This window comes from Rattus rattus, chromosome X (assembly GCF_011064425.1).
Source record: "Rattus rattus isolate New Zealand chromosome X, Rrattus_CSIRO_v1, whole genome shotgun sequence".
In the NCBI taxonomy this organism is placed as follows: Eukaryota; Metazoa; Chordata; class Mammalia; order Rodentia; family Muridae; genus Rattus; species Rattus rattus.
The window spans coordinates 123,429,982-123,444,508 of record NC_046172.1 but is presented as its reverse complement, the minus strand read 5'-3'; the positions used below and the strand labels follow the sequence as shown (position 1 = coordinate 123,444,508).

General features: G+C 35.4%; 1 pseudogene; it reads right to left on the bottom strand.

Moving 5' to 3' along the window:
• Positions 1–545: 545 nt before the first annotated feature.
• LOC116888195 lies at positions 546–1,887 on the bottom strand (annotated as a pseudogene).
• Positions 1,888–14,527: the final 12,640 nt, after the last annotated feature.

Sequence of the window (14,527 nt, the reverse complement as noted above, 5' to 3'; positions counted from 1 at the left end):
TTACATTAAACCAAAAGTGGGTGAAAGATTTATGTAAAATTATGCACAAACATTTGTTTAGATTTCTGAGAGTATCCAATCAAGTTCAGTCCTAAAATATCTGTCCTCACACATGCTCTATTTTGATGGAATTACTTCCTTAGACATAATATCCAGGATGGCTTAATTTTCCCATTTGAACTTGAATTAATTACCTCAATTAATTTCACAGTTACCCCCATAAAGAAATTTTTGCAAAGATGTCACTGAATTTATACTGTGTAACTAGAGATAAAAATATGAAAACAACAGTTTATCTTTCTCCTCTACATTTTCTTTGTTTTCACAAATACTAGACTAGAAATGATGAAAGCAAAAATATTTGATTCAACAAATGGTAAAACTTGTTGAATGAAATGTTTCAAAACCTTCTTTATTTGATGAGAGTTATACTCTGATTTTGCCTGCTTAATCGCATAATGTGTTGGTCATTCTTGTTTCTTAAACTATCAAACCAGAGCCAGGACTTTTATTTACAGAGTTTCCAAATCACAAGTAGCAACTAATTATATGTTAAGCTTGGTAGGGGTAAAATATTGTTTCACAACTTTCACTACCTGTTTAGTCCTCTCTGCCACAACTGGCACAGATTCAGGCTTGCTATGTTAAAAATGATTCATTTCCTTTTTTGACAAGCATCCTTCCTGACACATTGTTCCTGAATCTGGCTGTAGATAGATTTCAGTAGGTACTGATGGTAAGCAATCCATTTTACATGCAGATGATATTGAAAGATTTCCTTTAACTTCAAGTTATAATCATTTGCTGCTTTTTCTCATGATGTATGCAACCCAATTTTTCAGAGGCATTAACTTTACACAGCCAGATGATCATTTAATCAGATCCTCACATATTGTACTTGCTATCAGCAGTCCAGTTTACACAAATAACATTGAATTTGCTTTGTATGGTACACTTCCATGCTTTGGCTTTTGTGCACAGTAAAGATTCTAATAGAGTAATGGAAACCAGTGGGCACAAATTCCTTCCCAGTGGGAGAACAGTCCACACCAAATACTGCAGACACATGACCCGTGTTGACCATAATAGGAGTGTCCAGTGCTCCCTTATCAAAAGTATACAAGTTATAATCTTCATTTGCTGCAGTAAAATGGAAAGGTTTTGTAAGGTTCCAACAGATTATATTTGTTTTCATATCTAGTATAACCAGTTGTAAAGGAGTAGCTTGCTGCATATCTCATAGCACTATATTCCTATCAGAAGCATAACTTCCCAAGAAAAATATCTCAATAGGATTAAATTTAACACTACTTAAACTGTCAAATCCCCATTTCATTGAGTACACAGAATTAGTTCTTTGTGTCTACTTGCTGTCCACAAGTTGCAAATGCATGGTCTTTCCAGGGATGACCAGTGCTAACACATACTGTCTTTCTTAATACTATATGTAATAGTTTCTCCACCTCTTCATCCATTTTCCACTGCTTCATAGGATTGTCATCCTATGAAAGTGACTGCATATTACTTGTACAAAACCTCCATGTGCTTGTATAGTTCAGGTATATTTCAGTGTAGTCAAGTGCCAAATTTTAACCTCTCTAGCACACGCCCCAGAAAGGACAATAGTTAGATTCTTTGTGTGCTCTGCCAAGCAATTGATACCATCATGATGGCCATTCAGGCAAGGAAGAAAGGGTTTTGCAAACTTTCCAATTTGATAGCATTTTAAGCTTTTACATATTCTTGTGAGACTTTAAAAGGATGTAAAGTAGGAACACCATTTCTTGGATTTCTTTGCATATCCAGCTTGGTGTTGCAGACATAGTTGTCAGGGTTACCGCTCAGCATTTTCATCCTTATCTTGGAAGCTCTGGGTCTCAGACTCATGAACCTTTTGATAGGTTCAATTGAAACTGGCCTCTATGCAGACACACAACTTCCCATGTTGGTCAGAATTAAGGACTCTTTTGAAAATTTCCAATCATTAAAATGCAGCCTTAGAGTGCTTCATTAGTCAACTTACTATACAAAATACTAAAAGTACACCAATGAAAATTATATTTAATGAGACAGTTTCTTCCTAGCAGCTTTTATATTTAGTAAGGAGGTGACTGTTTAGACACCTAAACATGAAATGTTTAGGCTTTAAAATCTTCATGTGTTTCCATCACTCATTCCAGAGTCTGAAAGCCCAGATACAGTATCCCTACTACCAGTAATTATGGAAGGTTTTCTTTCTTTCGAGAGACCATGATGCAGGATATATATATAGTGTTTTGCTCACTGTAAGTGACTTGCTTTAATAAGAGTTATTTTTCTGCTCCATCTTTATTCCTGCACAGTTTGTAGGCAACATAAATGTTGGGTTAAAGGTTTTGATAGTGGATTGGTGTCCTACTCTCTCCTCTGGAGGACCTAAAGATGGAGTAGAGACTGAAAGAACAGCAATGCAATGACTGCCCCAACTTGAAACGCATCGAATGAGAGACAGCCAAACCATAACACGATTAATGACACTCTGCTATGCTTGCAGACAAGAACCTACACTACTGTCTCCTGAGAGGCTTCATTCAGTAGCAAATGAAGACAGATGCAGAGACCCACAGCCAAAGGAACTCAGAGTGTCTTGGGGAAGAGTAGACAATATAAGTGAGCAAGTTGGAGGGGTCAAGGACACCACAAGAAGGCCTACAGAATCAACTAATCTGGCACCAGGGGGATTCAAGAGCCTGGGCTGCAAACTCAGGGATCACGCAGTAACTGGACCTAGAACCCATACATATTGGTAGCAAATCTGCAGCATGGTCTTCATGTGGGTCCCCTAACAAATGGAGCAGGGCCTGTTCAGGTCTCTGTTCCTTGTCATTGGATCCCTTTCCTGCTCTACTTGGACTCCCTGGTTGAACCTCAGTGGGAGATGATATACTGAGACCTGCTGGACCTAGATGCCCCAGGGTAGGGTGGTACCCAAAGGGGGTTCCCCTTTTCTAAGGAGAAGATGAGAGAAAAGGAGGGGAGGAATTTTTAGGGGTGTAACTCGGAAGAGAACTGGGAGGGGCACTGTGATCAGGATGTAATGTGAACAAACAATAAAAAACTATATAAAAAACTATTTTTCAATCTTATGGCTATAGCCTTCCATCTTTCTGTTTTATTTTGTCTCTCTGTTCATCTATTAATCCAACTATCCATTCTCAGGGTGAATTTTGAATTTGCAGTATCCTTATAAGTTCTAAATGAATATTACATTAGATTTATTAATTAGGAAGAAAAATTGCTTTATTTGATGTGTGTTTTCATTCTCATTTTTCCTTTAAGTCACTGGAACCTCTTATGAGAGTTTTGGCTGATATGAACCTACTCCTAAATAGCTCATTGGTAAGCCTGTAGATTGGACATTAATACATCACTGTGTAAAAATTTTAAATTAAATGTCATTTTCCCCCTGTGAAATACAATTTCTGTGTTATGGTTAGTGTTATCACCACAGTTGCACAAATCTTGAAATACTAAGATAGTTTAAAAATCCTCTAACATTGCTTTTCTCTAAGACAAGTAAATTTCCTCTCTATTATAAGGTAAAACAGCATGTATATGCATAAATGTGCATAAAGTAGAGAAATATATCCTGCAAGTTTTAAGCCAAAAGTTTAAAAGCAAAATTCCTTTGAAAAACGCTAATATTCTGTTAGAAAAATGACATTCATAGGACACTCCTACTATCTGTGCTTTCTGCAGGTACTGCATTATTTTTGGTTGCTTGGATTTCACACAATTTTCACTTATTTAACTGTGGGAGGCAATTGGTACATTTGATTACTTCAATCATCACAACTATTAGATATCTATAAAATGTACTTGTTTTTGAAATGTATTACTAAATTTTAGAGTTTAATGTAGGTTTGACTTTTGTGAGCAAATGTTTATCTATCAGCTGCAATAAAAGATAAAAGTTTAGTATTTCAAATTATTGTATAATGTAAAGAAATCTAAATGCTAACTATTAAATAATAGTTTCAGAGTTTAATCCTTGCAGAAAGTATACGTTATAATAATTCATATATACTATATGGATTAAAGGAATACATATGTCTGTCACTTGAGTGAAGGAATGAGAGAACTAAGAGGTAGACCTAACATTAATGTATATCTTCTAAAAATATAAAATGCTTTCCCTATAATTTGTAGGCTTTGAATAAAGAGAATTAGAGCTGAAAATATTGTTCAGTTCTTGAGGAGCTTGCCAAGAGTACATGATGTCCTGTGCCCTAAGTTTATTTCCCAGAATGATACAAGCTGTGTGTGGTGTCTCATGACTAAAATCTAAGCTATCTAACTAGGAATGCAAGAGAATCAGAAGGTCAAGGTAATCTGTTTATATACAAAGATGAACAACATGAAACTCTGTCTCCAAAAATGATTATTTTAACATTTACTTAATATTAATATTATTCAATTGACATTGAAATTTCTGTAACACCATTTTGTGGTAATATTTATTAAATCAGCCTTTTTAGTTATTTTCATTATATTACATTCTTATGACCAATTCTGCTCTTATTAATATTTAGGTTATTTTCTAATGTTCAGCTAGTAAAAAGAACACCAATATAAATATTCTTGTACATATACCCTCATAGCCATATTTAATTCAAGTAATTAGACTATGCAAAGCTTACATTTAGAGATTTTATAATTGAGAACATGACTTCAATTTTATTAAATGATGTTAAATTACCTTCCAAGTAAACATTTGTTCTTATTTTGTCTCCTTCTTATTGATTTACATGCTTTGAAATGCCCAGAACACAAATATTTTTATGCCTACATGCCAGGGACATATTTCATTTTAATCTGAGCCTTCATAATAGTAGGTATAATATCATTTGATAAATGTAATTTCTTATTACTATAAGAATTTTGTTCTTATACATGAATTTTCTTTAAAGATTCTCTGTTGTAAATAATTATTTCTTAAAAACTCACTTGTAGATTTCTTTATCTTTTTATGCACAAAAATTATTTAAATATGAGCAAGGATAGTATTATTTTTGCAATTATATAAAACAAATATTTTAAAAAAGGCTAAAATATTTCTTTCCTTAATCTGCTATTTAGAATTTACAATACAATGAAATTTTTCCACACGTATTGAATTTACAAACTATATTTTTACTTTAATTTGTTATGAAACTCAATCATACTTAAATATGGTCTTTTGTAAATTGAAAATTGTATTTTTTGTTATGTCCATTTATTCAAAAATACAATAATTTCATCCTCTTTAAGACTAATTAAACTTTGCTGCTCTTCCTCTCTCATACACATGTCTCACATTATCTTTGTTCATTCTTCTGCTTACAGATACTAGCACATTCTCTGAATGTTCCTTTGTACAGTGCTGAAAGAACACTGACGTTCAAATATCTCTATAATATTTTGATTTAGGTCAACAGAGGTATATTTCAAAAAGTGCTAGAGCTATTGTGGTTATACTTTTAGATTTTTTTGAGGAAATTCTACATTGAATTTCACAATCCCTTTTTTGCATCCTCACCAGCATTAGTTGTTAATTGTTTTCAAAACCATAATCTTTCTGACTGGTAACTGACTCTAAATGTAGCTTTGGTTTATATTTTCATGACTGCTATTTTCCTTTATTATTTTACTTTAAAAAAATCTTTTCATATCATTAACCTGTGCATTGAATGGATTTTCCTCAGGAATTTTTTTAGCTATTCATTGTTTGTCCATATTCATTTTAGGTTACTTTTATTATTTCTGTAGGAAGTACTAATAGAATTTTGACAATGATGGCATGACACATGTAGGTAATTCTCCATTGTTATATTAATTTCCACTCATTCATACTGAATATCAATGATCTTGGAAGAGCTTTATGTTCTCTATTACATTCTTCAGCTTCTTTATTCAATGTCTTACTGTTTTCTTCTTAAAGTTCTCACTTTCTTGTTAGATTTACTCCTAGAAATTGTTTGAGGCAGACAATGAGAGCATAATATTTTTTCATATGCTTTGCTATATTATTATAAAGATTTATTTCAATTGATTAATTACAGACAGAGGTTTATTCATGTGACTATGCTTTTATATATATTTATGTTCCATTTTCTATCCACCCAAATGTTCTAGAAAAGTGACACATAACTTCATTCCTGGAGTGAACCAAAGAATCATATTCGTTTATGGGAGAATTGGTTCTAGACCTAATTCACTGAAAGAAGACAAACTAGTAGTGTAAAGAAAATGTTAAGTCAGGTATCTGTCTGCACTGAAAGATGTATGATTCAGCCTTAGGAGGAACACACTAATCCCAATACTAGCGAAAGGGTTTCCCTACGAGCCAAATTTGTAAGAAACCACTAAATGAACTATTCATGTTAACAGATTACTCAGGGAAATATTAATCTATAATTTTTCCTTCAAATAATAAATTTATAAATTAACGAGCTTATAATGGTACCATAATGAAAGTACATTTTTTTCTATTGCCATGAATGAGCATCTTAGAATTGCTGTAAATAAATAGCACCAACTCCATCTCAAAACTTATCTTATGAAATGTGTGGAACCCCTCCAACTTTCAAACTACTTGAATGCCGTGGCAAACTGATGAAATATTTCAATATGAAGAAGTCTAATTCAATGAAACAGGTAAATATTTTATAAAATATTAGGCTGTATATTGTATTAAAAGAATAAATTTGCAAGATTGGGAAAATTTAACCAATATAAATTAAATTCTGTGTTTGCAAGTGGTGTAGAATCATTTATAATATATTGCCTAAGATGAATATAATAGATCACATCATAATTTAGGGAAGTACATACTAAAAAGTTTAGAAGATACTACTTATTGACAAATTACCCGGTGACAAATTTTACATGTCTATATTAAAAACAATGTAGAAATATTGAAGGGGAGGAAAAATGGTAAAGGTATAGTAAAATATTGAGCACCAGGGGATTTTATTGAAGTTGGAAAGACTTTATAACTATAAGAACTTCTGTACAACATTTAGCATAAAGCTTAGCTCTTGCAGGCAGCCTGGTGCTGAGTGTTGCATTATTGAGTCCTTTTTGTGATCAAGGAAAAGTTTCCAATGGGAATAGTGCTTTGGTACCTTATAAGGTCCTCTCTTAAACACTAACAGCTAAAAGAGAAAGCCACATTTTAAGTCATTTAAATGTGTGACCATTGTAAAATCAAAAGAAAATTACATACTTCCAAAATACAATGGCACAGAATATTCATTCTTATTCCAAATGTGAAAAATAGGGTGCAGTGAGAAATGACTGAAGCAAAATATCAAGACAAAAATTCAGCAGGGCAAATACTAAATCCTGTATTTTCATGTATGATATAATGGCTTCAGCTTCAAAGGCCTTAGATGATTTCTCTTCTCAAACTTTGCTGTCTGCATCCTGCATCTCTTTCATGGACTGATTCCCTTGCCTGTATGAAACTCTCCTTGGCAGATGTATCATAACTGTGTGGAAAAGGAGGCAAGAAGACTGTCAAAGCCAGTGGGGATTGATGTCAGTAAGGAAAGAGTGTCTTCCTTAAACAGCAGGAGTTTTTTTTTTTTTCATACTAATTCACAGAGACCATGGCAGCATACACAGGTTCAAGCCAGATGGGCTATTCACACTGAACAAGAAATAGATATAGGCTCACACCCCTAACCAAGAATATATTTCTGATTATTACCCACCTGCAAAGGAAAAATCAATGTTCTTCAATGGAATCTCACTGGGTATCTATTAACCACACCTCTCTCCACAGGCCCCATACCCAGGAGACACTGGCTAACACAAAAGGAACTCAATGATATTTTGTACATTTTCTTTCATATTAGTTGGTTTGAGCATTTCAATGTCATAGTGTTCTTTTATTTATAATTCTGGTTCATGATTTTTTATTCACTGTGTGTGTGTAGTGTGTGTGTGTGTGTGTGTGTGTGTGTGTGTGTGTGTGTGTGTGACTGTGTTTCATTGGCGTTTTTTTGGTTTTGCACAATTTTAGTTTGTTTTCTGTCTTTGTTTGCTTTCTAGAGAGAAAGTGGTATGGATTGGGCTGGTGGGGAGGTCAGAACATCTGGAAAAAGTTAGTGGAATGAAAATAATGCTCTGAAAATACTGTATGATTTTTTTCAATAATATAAAAGAAGGAAATTATGTTCTCTAAAGAGGCCTGACAGAAGTGAGAATTATATACTTTTGTCCCTTTCATCTTAATCATGATGAAAAAATAAATATAATGTGTGAATTATCAATGTTGATGAGTGACTTCATGAAAATCTTGTAGATGAAAACCACAGTATAAGATAATGGGCTATGGAAGAGGAGAAGGAGGATATAACATTGGGGTTCTCGTTTAATTTATTTATGTTTTGCAATTTCTTACTTCTGCTCCTAATATATTCAAGCTTCTCTAAGCATGATACTGAGTTTCTTAAAATATACATATTGATTTCTTACATTTCTAGAGGCTCAAAGTTTCAGATATACTGTCTGGCAATATCTTTTACTCTACTTTATAGATAGGTGTCTGCCCGTTTTATTCTCACATAACAGAAAGAGCAAGGAAGCTGTCTGGGGTCCCTTTTTTTGATTACTAATTGTATTGATGAACATTTAAACCATATGACTAAATTATGACCTAATACCATCATAATGGGGATTTCAAGGTATGTATATGCAGGATACACATTTAAAAATTAGGTAAGAATCTACTAAACCTTCTGTGTCACCCAGGATAAAATTTGATATCTGAATAGAAAATAATCTAATTTTAAAGAACATAACCTCAACACAATTCTGAACCCCTGTTGAAATAGAAGGGCATGAATCAGTTGATGGTTTGTGTAAATGTAGCAGAAAAAAGTAAAAATAAAATTCTATACATATTAACATATATAAGATTCTATGGCAGTTTATAAATACAGGAAATTAGGAACTCAGCGACCAATGATCACTGTAGTAAACCAATGATCAGAATTGACAATCCTGGTACAGACAAGAAATCCATATAAGTGGGCAGCATGGAGGAGTAATTGTGGCTTCCATTTTCTTTTGCAGTTACCAAATAAATTATTCTTAATATCTTGTCTTGAAAGAAGTTTGTGTAAAAAAAAAAAAAAAAGGACTGACTTCAGAAGCCAAGAACAATATACTAGTCATTTCTGCTTATTTCCTTCCATTTGGCCAAATGTTGTTGACCTTACTGTCTCCACTCTGTAATTGCAGCATGCACTTCTTCCAGCTATGTGGACTGCTGACTCATTTGACCTTCCTTTCTGGATGATGTGATCAAAGTTACATTTTTTTTTATGATATATGTCTTAAGCACACTATTTGCACAAACATTTTTTTTTCTCTTTAAAACTGAAACTTTTTAATCGGAGCTTTTTTTTTTCTGGTATACTGTTAGGCCTTTTGCTTTGAAGTAAATTAAATGCATGGTCAAGTATATCTGATATTGTTTTCTTAAAGAACATCCCTAGCTTTTGATTGTACCAATGAAAACTCTGGAGCCAGAAAGCCTCCTAGCTCAGAAAGGCAGAGAAAGCACCAATCTGACCTTCCTACCCCACTGATTTTCCAGAAGAAAAAGGTTCCACTAACATCCTAGAGGAGAAAAAAAAAAAGCTTTCTCCTTCTCCATGCTGTCTTAAAGACCCTTCAACTCAATGTCCTTCCTTCTGTTTACTTCTGTTCACACCCTGTCAGATGGTTCCTTTGTCTGCCTCTTCAGTATGATTGACTTTATTTAGCTCTTCTGTTAAAGGTGTGTGCTAGGGTTGATCCACACCACGAGTACTTATTTGCAGTAAACAAAATACTCTATGATCAGAGGCTGAGCCACATAATATTAGAAATAGGCCACCATCTCAGGGGTCATGGTATGATCAAATATCCTGCAACAATCTAAGACTCACTAAAAATAGCACATGGGACATAAAATGATTTCACATCAAATCATGATATTTTTTATAAAATGAAATGATATACATTTATATATTGATAAATAACTATATTCATTTGTAAAATGAGAAAAAATACATTGTAAAAAACATCTTGGAAGACATTGTATATATTTTTCCCTTTTTTTAATTAATTTTTTTTTATTAACTTGAGTATTTCTTATTTACATTTTCGTGTTATTCCTTTCCGGTTTCGGGCCAACATCCCTCAAGCACCCCCTCCCTTCTTTTTGTGTTATCCTCCCATCCTCCCCCCATTGCCTTCCCCAACAATCGTTCCTCACTGGTTCAATCTTGCAGGACCAAGGGCTTCCCTTCCACTGGTTGTTTTACACTAGGCTATTCATTGCTACCCTATGGAGGTTGGAGCCCAAGGTCAGTCCATGTATAATCTTTGGTAGTGGCTTAGTCCCTGGAAGCTCTGGTTTGGTTGGCATTGTTGTTCATATGTGGTCTCGTGCCCCTTCAAGCTCTTCCAGTTCTTTCTCTGATTCCTTCAACAGGGTTCCCGTTCTCACTTCAGTGGTTTGCTGCTGGCATTCGCCTATGTATTTGCTGTATTCTGTCTGTGTCTCTCGGGAGAGATCTACATCCAGTTCCTGTTGGCCTGCACTACTTTGTTTCATCCTTATTATCTAGTTTGGTGGCTGTATATGTATGGGGCACAAGTGGGGCTGGCTCTGAATGGGTGTTCCTTGTGCCTCTGTTCTAAACTTTGCCTCCCTATTCCCTCCCAAGGGTATTCTTTTTCCCCTTTTAAAGAAGGAGTGAAGCATTTACATTTTGATCATCCTTCTTGAGTTTCATTGTTCTAGGCATCTAGGGTAATTCAAGCAATTGGGCTAATAGCCACTTATCAATGAGTGCATACCATGTATGTCTTTCTGTGATTGGGTTAGCTCACTCAGGATGATATTTTCCAGTTCCAAACATTTGCCTATGAATTTCATAAAGTCGTTGTTTTTGATAGCTGAGTAATATTCCACTGTGTAGATGTACCACATTTTCTGTATCCATTCCTCTGTTGAAGGGCATCTGGGTTCTTTCCAGCTTCTGGCTATTATAAATAAGGCTGCTATGAACACAGTGGTGCACGTGTCTTATTTATATGTTGAGGCATCTTTTGGATATATGCCCAAGGGAGGTATACCTGGATCCTCAGGCAGTTCAATGTCCAATTTTCTGAGGAACCTCCAGACTGATTTACAGAATGGTTGTACCAGTCTGCAATCCCACCAACAATGGAGGAGTGTTCTTCTTTCTCCACATCCTCGTCAGCATGTGCTGTCACCTGAGTTTTTTATCTTAGCCATTCTCACTGGTGTGAGGTAAAACCTCAGGGTTGTTTTGATTTGCATTTCCCTTATGACTAAAGATGTTGAACATTTCTTTAAGTGTTTCTCAGCCATTCAAATAACCCTATTAAAAAATGGGGTTCAGAGCTAAACAAAGAATTCACAGCTGAGGAATGCTGAATGGCTGAGAAGTACCTAAAGAAATGTTCAACATCTTTAGTCATAAGGGAAATGCAAATCAAAACAACCCTGAGATTTCACCTCACACCAGTGAGAATGGCAAAGTTTAGAACAGAGGCACAAGGAACACCCATTCAGAGCCAGCCCCACATGTGCCCCATACATATACAGCCACCAAACTATATAAGATTGATGAAGCAAAGAAGTGCAGGCGACAGGAACCAGATGTAGATCTCTCCTGAGAGACACAGCCAGAATACAGCAAATACATAGGTGAACTCCATCATTAAACCACTGAACTGAGAACGGGACCCCCATTGAAGGAATCAGAGAAAGGAGTGAAGAGCTTGAAGGGGCTCGAGACCCCATATGAACAACAAGGCCAACCAACCAGAGCTTCCAGGGACTAAGCCACTACCCAAAGACTATACATGGACTGACCCTGGACTCTAACCTCATAGGTAGCAATGAATATCCTAGTAAGAGCACCAGGGGAAAGGGAAGCCCTTGGTCCTGCAAGACTGAACCGTGAACGTGATTGTTGGGGGAAAAGCGGTAATGGAGCGGATGGGGAGAACATCCAGAGAATGGGGAGGCTTAGGGGATGTTGGCCAGAACCCGGGAAAAATGACAATCAAAATGTAAATAAAAATACCAAGTTAATAAAGATAAAAAAGAAACAAAAAAAAAAAACAAAAAAATGGGGGTACAGAGCTAAACAAAGAATTCACAGCTGAGAAATATTGAATGGCTAAGAAGTACCTAAAGAAATGTTCAACATCTGTATGTATCATGGAAATGCAAATCAAAACGTCCCTGAGATTCCTCTTCACACCAGTCAGAATGGCTAAGTTCAAAAACTCAGGTGACAATAGATGCTGACAAGGCTGTGGAGAAAGAGGAGCATTCCTCCACTGTTGGTGGGATTGCAAGCTGATATAACTACTCTGGAAAACAGTCCGGGGGGTCTTCAGAAAACTGGACATAGTACAGCCTAAGGACACAGCTAAACGACTCCTGGCCATATACTGAAAAGATGCTCCAATATATTAGGACACATGTTCATTGCATACTTATTTATAATAGCCAGAAGCTGGAAAGAACCCAGATGTATCTCAACAGAGGAACGGATACAGAAAATGTGGTACATCTGCACAGTGGACTTCTACTCATCTATTAAAAACAATGACTTCATGAAACTTATAGGCAAATGGTTGGAACTAGAAAATATCATCCTGAGTGAGGTAACGAATCAAAAAAAAAAAAAAAAAGGTATGCAGTCACTTATAAAAAGTGCCTATTAGTACAAAAAGTCCCATTACCTAAGATACAATCCAGAGACCACATGAAGCTCAAGAAGAAGCATGACTAAAGTGTGAGCACTTAGTCCTTCTTAAAAAGGAGAACCAAAATATTCATAGGAGAAGATACAGAGACAATGTTTGGAGCAGAATCTGAAGGAATAATGGCTATTCAGAGACTGCTCCACCTGGGGATCTGACCCATACACATAAAGCGACCAAACCCAGTCAATATTGCTGATGCCAAGGAGTACATGCTGACAGGAGCCTGATATAGCTGTCTCCTGAGAGGCTTTGCCAGAGGATCACAAGTACAGATGCAAATGATCCCAGCCAACCATTAAACTAAGAATGGGGTCCCCAATGGCAAAGTTAAAGAAAGGATTTATGGAGCTGAAGGTGTTTTCAGCCCCATAAGAACAACAATACCAGCCAACCAGAGTTCCCAGGGACTAAACCACCATCCAAACAGTACACATAGACAGACTCATGGCTCCAGCTGCATATGTAGCAGAGGATGGCCTTGTTGGGCACCAATGTAAGGAGAAGCCCTTCATCATGTCAAGGCTAGACCCCCATTGTAAGGGAATGTCAGGGCTTGGAAGCAGGAAGTGCTGGGTGGATGGCTGGGGGAACACCCTCCTAGAAGAAGGTTGAGGGGCGTGGCATAGGGGGTTTATGGAAAGGAAACCAGGGGAGGGAATAACATTTGAACTGTAAATTTAAAAATCCAATAAAATATGTTAATAAAAAACAATCACATTATTTTGAAAAAGGATCTTTACCTTCAGATGAGACCTTATCTCTATACAATCACTTGATCACAAGCCTTGGGAAAAGAACAACAAACTTTTTCCTAGACATTTTATCCACAAAAAGTGAGTACTTTAAAACAAAGCTAGATGTAATTGTATGTATATAAATCAATCATTATAGAACAATATAAAGGATGCTTAAAATTTAGAGTGAGCTGAATTATTATTCGCTTCAATATTACAGAAAATATAAATATTGCCTTATTTTGAAAAAGAATATTTGCAGATATTAATAAATCTGAAGTAAACATTAATCTAGATTTATGGTAGACTCCGACTTCAAATATTTGCATTTTATAAGAATTATACAAGGTAAAGTAAATACACTGACTTTTGAAATTCTGACTTCCAGGAGTGTGAATTAGTAAATTTCATTTCCTTAAGCAAATAATTTTGTTGTAATTTAATTTGACATTGCAATAAAATTAATATGTACTCAACTGTATGCTCAAAAATAGAATGCAGATTTTACACTACAGGATCTTAATACTCTAACATGAAATCTGTGACTGACATGTCAGAAAAATAAAACATAAAATGGTGCACTTTAAAGTGAAATAAGAAGAAACAGTTCTACTCTGAAGGCAGTAATATTGACTCTGGCTAGCAAAGTCAGGAAAGATTTCTGTAATGGTTTGAATAGGTTTGTCCACCATATATTTTTTGTTTGAATACTCAGTCATAGGGAACAGCATTATTAGCAGATATGGCGTTGTTGGAGGAAGAGTGTGCTAAGTGGGTCAGCTTTCAGGGCTTCTATGCTCAGTTTTCACCTAGTGTGGCACAAGTCTCCTCCTGCTACCTTCAGATCAATATGTAGAACTCCTGGCTGTAAAGCAACAAGCCTAACTGCTCAATAACATGCATTTTTCTGTGATCATAATGGACTGAACATCAAAAAGTGTAAGTCATTCCCATTTAAATATTTT